Source organism: Phalacrocorax aristotelis, chromosome 5 (genome assembly GCF_949628215.1).
Source record: "Phalacrocorax aristotelis chromosome 5, bGulAri2.1, whole genome shotgun sequence".
Lineage (NCBI taxonomy): Eukaryota > Metazoa > Chordata > Aves > Suliformes > Phalacrocoracidae > Phalacrocorax > Phalacrocorax aristotelis.
The window spans coordinates 23,330,216-23,338,590 of record NC_134280.1 but is presented as its reverse complement, the minus strand read 5'-3'; positions in this window follow the sequence as shown (position 1 = coordinate 23,338,590).

Below are 8,375 nucleotides of genomic sequence, written 5' to 3'. Positions count from 1 at the left end.
GCTTCTCTGCACTGTGCTGGGGATTTACCCCAGTGCTGCCTGCAGAGATGCTCGACCTCTTTCCCATCCTTCGCCACCTCACTGTGCCCAGCCATTTCCACCAGAGCAGGCAGCTAGGGTTTCTCCAGGCACTCTCATCAGGCATGGCCAGTTCTGCATTGGGTCTGCACACCAGTTCAGGCATGCTTATGTCCCTGTGCAGTGTCTCACCTCATCATTACAAGAAGAAATCAACTCTAGGATACCCAGAGGCAGCAATACAAAGTAAGAAGGCGAATTGAATAATACATAAATAAACTACATCTTACAGGAGTGTCTGTGCTCTTAATACAGTACAAGAAATTTGTTACAATGAGCTGATAAAGTAAAAGTCACACAAGTCAGGCTAAAAAGCATATACCATCTAAGCAAATCTTATGCTTCCATGCCATTTCAATGCAGGAGAAAAATCCCAGCCAAATAAATTTCTTTCTTGCTATTAGAAGTTCATGATAGCCAGCTGTATAACACAGTGTGATCCAGGGACAGCAGCTGTGGTTCCCCACCCTTTATCCAAAGCTTCCTAAATGATCCACAGCCGGTGGCAAGCTACCACCCACAGTCATTCTCTTTCTCTTTTTTGGGAGAGTGGCTCCTGTATGACACCTTTCCTTAAGCTGCTGGGTAGGTACTGTTGATTTTGTGGCTTGCTTGTAGGTTTTCTGTGTCCATGAGGCAGATGCTAGCCAGATGTTGTCTGCCTGGATTTCTGATGCTGGCCCCTCCTTTGTTGAGAACAAATCTATGGGTGAAAACCTTCATTTGGTGGAGGCTTCTCTAGGGGTATATTAAGTTTCATGGCCTTGCCTTTGGACTGGAAGACCCTTGAATTACCTTGTTAAGAAAAAGGACAACAACTCAAGCAACACTGCAATAAGTTGCTTCTCTCCCCAGCCAAAGCCCCATAAATTCCAGAGCATTTTTAGACCACACAGTAGATTTCAGTGACAATTCTGTTTCCCTAGAGATTATGAAGAGATGAGTGGCTCTGGAGCGGATAAACATTTCGTTAATGGCAGGTATTTCCTACTCAGAGTTTTTGCCGGGCCTGATATAATAATTGTTCATGTGCTTCACTGAAGACACAAATCCTCACTCCGGCACGTTGCATACCTCATCCTTAAACAGTTATCTCTCCACAGAGGTTATTATAACCTGAGTACTACGTCACAGTGAAACACACTGTAAAACAGCTCTTAGAAGCCCTTCCCCATGTCGTTAAAGATTGTAAAGAAAGGATCTGAGCTTCAATTTCCTTGGGAAAAAAAGGAGACCGTTATCCCCCAGCTTTATACTTCTGTCCACCAACACCAGAACCAAAAAGAGTAACAGTGTTTTGCCATTGAAAAGTTGCCATTTTGATTAATATGTGCTTGAAAATCCCTGATATGCTTGAAAATCCCTGATGTGAGCCTTTCACACACTTCCATCTGGCCTTTAAATGTGTAAACAGCCTTAAAGCTGGGGTTGGCCAAATTGCTCAGTGCTGATTTTATGAGCCTAACTTCTAATTATCCAGTTCCCAGTAAGTGACAAAGCCAAAACGACCATGTACAAAGTAGAAGGTGAAGAAGGCCCCTGTCACTGGCAGTAACACTTCTGTGCCTGAATTCTGCTCCTGTGACCACTGACTGGTGTGTGAGGGGCTGAGGAGGAGGTAGAAGCACCCTGGAAATTTACAGCAGCTATTGCATCCAGTTGTTTGTGAAAGAGAATACAAATTATATCTACTCTGACTGCGGTTGCAAGAGTGCAACACTTGCAAAGGAGGAATGCTCTTCACGTTTCCTAAAGGTGCTAGTGGGGAAACAAGGTGACACAGAATTTGCAACTTCATGTGTCTCCTGAGACATTACACCCTCTGAGAGCCAGTCAGTACCGTTGCATCAGTAGTCAGTTAGTCTTATTCTCACAGAACCAAAGAAATTCTATGTCCCTCTTCCTCAGGAGATCTGTAAAAGTTTCTTGCCCGCATGTGGTGAACCCAGAAATGGGCAGCCATATTTTGTCCTTCGTTATCACTCAAGTCAACCGCTTCAGAGGTATATGAACCTGGCCCCTCTCTGCAGACATAAACTACATGCATCACTACAAGACCTGCGATGCTTTTTCTTAGCAACTTTTCCCTTACCACAGCATCTCGTCTTTCTATCAAAATACTGTCGCTCCTTTTGGGCTGGTTCCACCTCAGTGAAGAAAGATGTTCTCTGCTGGTGTCCATTGATTCCAGTTAAGGGCTGAACTAAACCACCAGGTATATCTGAGGAAATATCTTTGAATTTGGTCCAATGTTCTACGCCAAAAGGCTAGTCTGTAAAGAAAAAGAAACATTTAGAACTCTCTTAGGTGAAAAAGACACAAAACTTACCTGGGAAACAGGGAACAAGATTGCCTGAAAGTATCATTTAAGACCTAATCAAAACAAACTCCATTTGCAGAAATTACCTAACAAATATAGCCTACCTGTTCCTTTCTGTGTGTAACTCAGCAGCTCCATTTCAAAAGTAATTACAGTTAATGAGCTGTACTTTGTGGTAGAATCATGAAAACTTAATTGTCACAATTAGTTGTGGGATAGCAAGTGCATCTTCCTGGATAACAACACGTCATCACTTGATAAGAACAATAATGAATTTAATAAATAAATCACAGCCCTTCTAGTATGTTAATAAAATAATGAAGTAGAAGGCACACACGTGCAAATGATGAATTATTAGTTTGGAGACTGCATACAATTGTCTGAGTAAGATGGATGGGGAAGTGGCCTTTTGAAACTGTCAGCTATGGCTTTTGGCTAAAATCCAGTGTGCAATAGATGGAACAGCCACGCTGCCCTTTGCAGAGAGTGTGTTGCAAACACTTTCAGCAGGGGCCAGCATCCCTCCACAAAGCAGGATATACAGTGGCTGAAGAAAAGCAGCCTTTTCTTTTTTCCACTCCTTAAACACTTCTGTAATATTGGTGCTGGGCAAACAGGAATAAAGATGGACAGAGAAACTCAAGCATGTGTAGCAGGAAGGGAGCTACTGAAACACAGTGTACAAACCAACCTGCTTGTCTCAAACCATTTAGAGGGTAAGACAGGCAGAAAATTGTGATTTACTGCAGAACTGGCCTTTGGTTCAAACATAGACAAATGCATTCAGAACAAAAGCTTTTGAGGCATTATTAAGAATCAGTAAATAGAGTCATTTCAATTAATGGGTGCCTTTAAAATTAAATTAATACTGCCAGAGTTATGGGAAGGCCTGCATTTCTAGTGAATAAAGTAATAAAAGGGAGATTGTGCCAGCAAGGAAACACTAAAAGGAGATAGTTTTAGGCAAAAATAGAGCAGCAGCGACTAGCGACTAAGGATGGGTGATAAGATAGCTCTAGGTCATAACATTTTTTATCTCTTAATCAATGTATGACCTCATTCATTCCTGCACTTAATGTATTACCCAAGATGAGGAATTGCAGGTCAGAATATCCGCTTGTTGAGTCCGGTCTCAGCAGAGCAGGACTGGGGTTGGAAGGAGCCATAAAGGGTCTGATGTATGTCTAAGAACAACTCATCTGTTAGCTGTGCCCAAAGAGATTTTTACCTCCTTTGCAAGCATACAGAAAACAAACTACAGCTACTTGGAAGGCATCTACCTGGCTGTGCACTCTCAGTACTTAGAACTTCACATTAATAGAAGGCATAAAGCACAGATCCTTCAGCTCTACAAAAATGTAGCTCTAGCTTGCACAAAAGGCTGGTAAAAGTCTGCTGACACACAGTAGCTTTACACCCATCTGTAAGGCTGCAGGAGTACCCACATACACTCCCCACAGTCTCAGTTTAGGAGTAGTAGGTGTTTTGGAAGAGAGGTTATCTAATCAGGAAAAGTAAGGTAGTGCTGGTGCAAATGTGAGAGGTGTGAGACTGAACTGTCTTGACCTGCTGCTGGGAACTGCTGTGAAAAGACCAGACCACGTCTGAAATGTAAAGGGAAGTTGACAGTGAAGCACTTGGAATGGAAGCCAAGCATCAGCAAGCCTCAGACCAAATAACCCCCTGAAACTAGGCAGGCAGTGATTAAACACTACGGTCTGATGCTCTAAAAGTTAGTTAAATACAGGAGTAATGTGGGGCTTTTGTAAAGCTGTTTGTATGGTCATTAGTTGCCATGCAGCTGAAAAGGGAATGAAATGCAAGGGAGGAAGGCAGTAGCTGGACAGGTTGCTCTCAGACATAGCCTTCCCGGTGAGAATGCGGCAGGGCTTGTTCTACCCTCGTGCTCCCCATGGCACAAAAAACCCACTCCAAACTCAGAAAGCTTAGTCGTGACTGCTAGACGGTTTTTACCACTATAAAAATCCATCCATTTTCATTGCATTATTGCTGATTTACAGTAATGCACATGGGAGGGGAAGCAGTTACTGTGAGATAATTGGGAGTGGCTTGTATCCAGCAGAGAAAGAGCTAATAAGCCTTCAGCTGAAAACTCTTAACTGGATAATATTGCGACATGCAGCAGCTTCTTTATGTCAGTGGGATGGAAGGGCCAGAATATCAGCAGGATCAAAGCTAGCACACTGCACCTCTGTAAGGGGAATGCTCAGGTGGCAGATAGCTGGCAGAATTGCTCTCTGCTTTTCCCCCAGAGCTCCTAGCATGGGCCCGTATTAGAGATGCAGTCAGTGGTGTCATGCTCTGGTTATTATCAGTAACAGTTCCTCTGGCTGCTGTAATTTGCACCGAGGACTGCAGATGCCATCAACAGATCAGAGGGAGAGGGATTGTGAAGGTAATCTACAGCCTTCTTCCCCAAGTGAGTTGAGACCAGAATCAAGGCTTTTATTTCAGAAACCAGAAACTCAGCAAAACTAATTTGTGGAGGCACTATTAACAGAACACAGGAAATTAACTAAAGCTTTCATTACTCTTAGAAGTGATTGACTTGGCTGTAGTATGGGTTAACTCTGCCTGTCTTCCCAAAGCTGCTGAAGACCTAGTAGTTCTGTTGGGAGTCATACTCTGGTAAGTAGTTTTCACACAAATCTGTAGGGGCCACAAGTTTGACAATTAAAGGTATTATAGTCATAGGTTTCTCACAGAACGGCTTTTTTCCTCCCTGTGGCCACAGTGGTTTCACCTGAGACTGTAAACCTGCAGATGAAACTCCAAAACAGACATTTTCTGTTCCTACAAAGCTTTGAAAATGTGTGCCTGAATATTGGAATGGGCTTAGGGAAATGAATGTCCTCACTCCTCTGCCTCCAGAAGTTATTACTCTAAACCTGCAGTTCTTCCTCTGGCTTCTTGTTCCATTTCATATAGCCATCAGACCCTGATTTCTGACCTAAAGGGTAGTGTTAAGCATCTTTATGGAGTGTATGACTAAGAGCAGGCATGATAGAGGACAATAACCTTTAAATACACGTATTCACAAATAAAAGAGGCAGTGGTGAATGGTTAAGAGAGGGCACAGAGTTAATAAAAAAAGTCAGAATGTTTCAAAGATTTGCTTGATTATTAACTAGGAAATAACGCACTGTACATGAAATCACAGACAATAGGTTTGCTTCACTGTTAAAAAAGAAAAGACGACTCTCTAAATTATACTGGGTTGAAAACAGGGTTCATAATAGAAACACCGATAGAATCTTAATTACAGAAGCAATTGCACAGACTAAGGTTCTGGCCACCCAATTTAGGAATTAGAATGCAAGTATTTAAGAGGCTTAATGGGCCTGCTACTATTCAGATAGGAGCTGGCTTTGGGCGTACTGTGGCTAGGGATGCTGCAGAAGAAGGGTTCATAATGGAGGATAAATTAAGTAATTTCCAACCACTTCATTACACGACACTTACAGGCATTGTCAGTCATTTTTGACCCAAGTGTTTAGCCTAAAATCTGGAGTTTTAGAAATTGCTTACAGTAAAAGACTTAGGTGATAGTCAAGGATTTGCTGGGGCAAACCTTTTTATTTACCAAGGACATGTTAAATCCTGTTTTCTTAAACATAATAAATAAAACAAAAGAAATGTTTTTGCTCACAGAATCCCTTCTGCAGAGTGCCTTGGGTGTTCAGTACTTTATACAGTGATATGTACTATTTTAGCTATAGTTCTATAAAGGGCTTTAAATTATTTTTTCTTAAATTAAGAAGTCAGCTACACTTTGCTTTACCTAGAGTTTTTCTAGAGCCCTTTATCTAGAGTTTGGACTGAAATGTAAATGACAGTCATATACATAAACAAAAAAAAAAGAGGTCTACTTCTGAATTTTCCAACTCAGATTTTATGCTTGCAAATAAAATAGCAGTAAGACAGAAAAGCAAATGTACTCCTTGACTGTATTATCAATCTGCCAGGACCTGCTGAGGGATGTTTAGAACAGCTGTTGAGGAAGACTCTCCTGGAAGAAAATAATACTGGAAAAATGATTATGCTAAAAAGACCTGTATTTAAAAACAGATCATACATTAAATCCTTCAGTGTCCCATCCTGAATAGTGCTCCATTTATTGTACTTGCCACAAAGGTTGAAAACATGGCCCTTCTTGGCAGAAAGTCCAGACATTTTCCATGGGCCTTACAGAGTTATTTCAAGCACGCTGAACATTAAGAAAAGAAATTGCACTTGGCTTGACAGACTTGACCAGGCAGAAATGTCAAATATAATTCTTGAGTATCAGGGATAAAAGAAATCCTTGTGATGGTTTCATCCCCAATATTTCATTTTATAGATTTGGCCTTCATAGATTTGGCTGTCAGAGTACAGGAGCAGTTCTAAAAGCCATAAGAAACAGGAACTGCATATGTACCAAGGCACAAATACCAGAGAGTTGCCTCTACCAGAAACCCTGGGATTTTCTTCTGTTTCCCTGAATAGAGAACGGAGACCTGAAACCAGCCAGTCTATAAACGTTGTGATATGCTACGGGCTTCTACCACTTCGTCTTGGCTGTGACAGGTGAACAGGGTGAGAGAAGAAGAAATAGAAAGGTCCTAGAAGGTCCCTCTTTACAGAAAGAGGGAATAAAACAAATGTTGTCATGGGAAATTTGAGATAAACAGGACAAATACTGCACGCGGCCTCTGATACTGGGATGATCTGACCTCATAGGCTACACATGTTCACAATACTCCTCTTCCTGCTTAGGGGGCTCCCGCTCTCTGACAGCTCTCCTATGTACATTCATTAGTCACAGAAGGGTACATTCCTCCATCTTCTGGACAGCTACAAACTAAACACCATTATCCTCTTTCCAGCCATGCTTGAAACAATACATTGCTAGCTCAGAGGAAGCAATCTGCTTTAGCCTCAGGAAAGGATCTTTTTAGTCTTTGTTATATTTTGAGCTGTTTTCATCCCTGACATGTTCTATGAAAGCTTCCACAACTGTGTCTTTCTTAAGCTATTTTTAATCCCCCGTTCAGAAAAAAGACCCAACATTCAGACCCTTCTCCTTTATATTTTCTCCCCCTGAGAAGTGTTTTGTGATTTATTTTCTTCCACCCCAGTAGCTGATAACTTCTTTTCCTTCAAGCCTCAAGGAGAAGGATTCTTTTATCTTCCACAACAAAGAAATATATATTTTTAAGCAAAAGTAGGATCTAGATATTGCTGCTATTTATCACATCTCAGAGACAGCAGGATGCCTCTGCTGGGACTTTGTGAACATACTTTATTGATATAGAGAAAGTTTGAATGCAATCAAACAAACTGGTAGCATTAGATAATATATGCCCTGGGAGTGGCAATCCTGTATTCTGGCAATCCTCAAATAACCACCTTAAAATCCCAGTTAAGAACGCCACTTGATAGCATTATGCTGTAGGTAGAGTTTGTTAAAGCCAGAGGACCTTTCTCTTAATGAGTTGTCACAGAATGGAACAAACAAAATTAGTTAAGAAGAGAGAGAAAGCATGGGATATAATCAGATCTTATGAGCCTAGCCATAAAGCAGTGTCATCCCAATGCAGTACTCTACCTTTCTCTTCAAAAATCTGACTTTGTGTCCTCTCACATGTGCTAATGAGAGCAGCTAGAGGCTGCTTCCTTCACTGGCTATCTGAGTGCTCTTGGCACCATTTCCCAAGAGGAAATGCTAGAGGGCTTTCTGAGTGACTTAGCAAAACCAATGAGTTTTAGAAAGAGAAAATGTGTCAGAAGTTACTTCTACAGCTACCTAGATATGTTAAACTAAATTGAAGTTTAGCTCATGACAACATGCACCGTCCCTGGACAGGCGTTTATTTCACATGGTTTTCCATTTCACTGCAGGCAGATGAAGCGCTCTCTACTTTCTGCAGTGTCCTGAAGGCAGCAGCAGCAGCACAGGATGTCACCCATGTGTTGA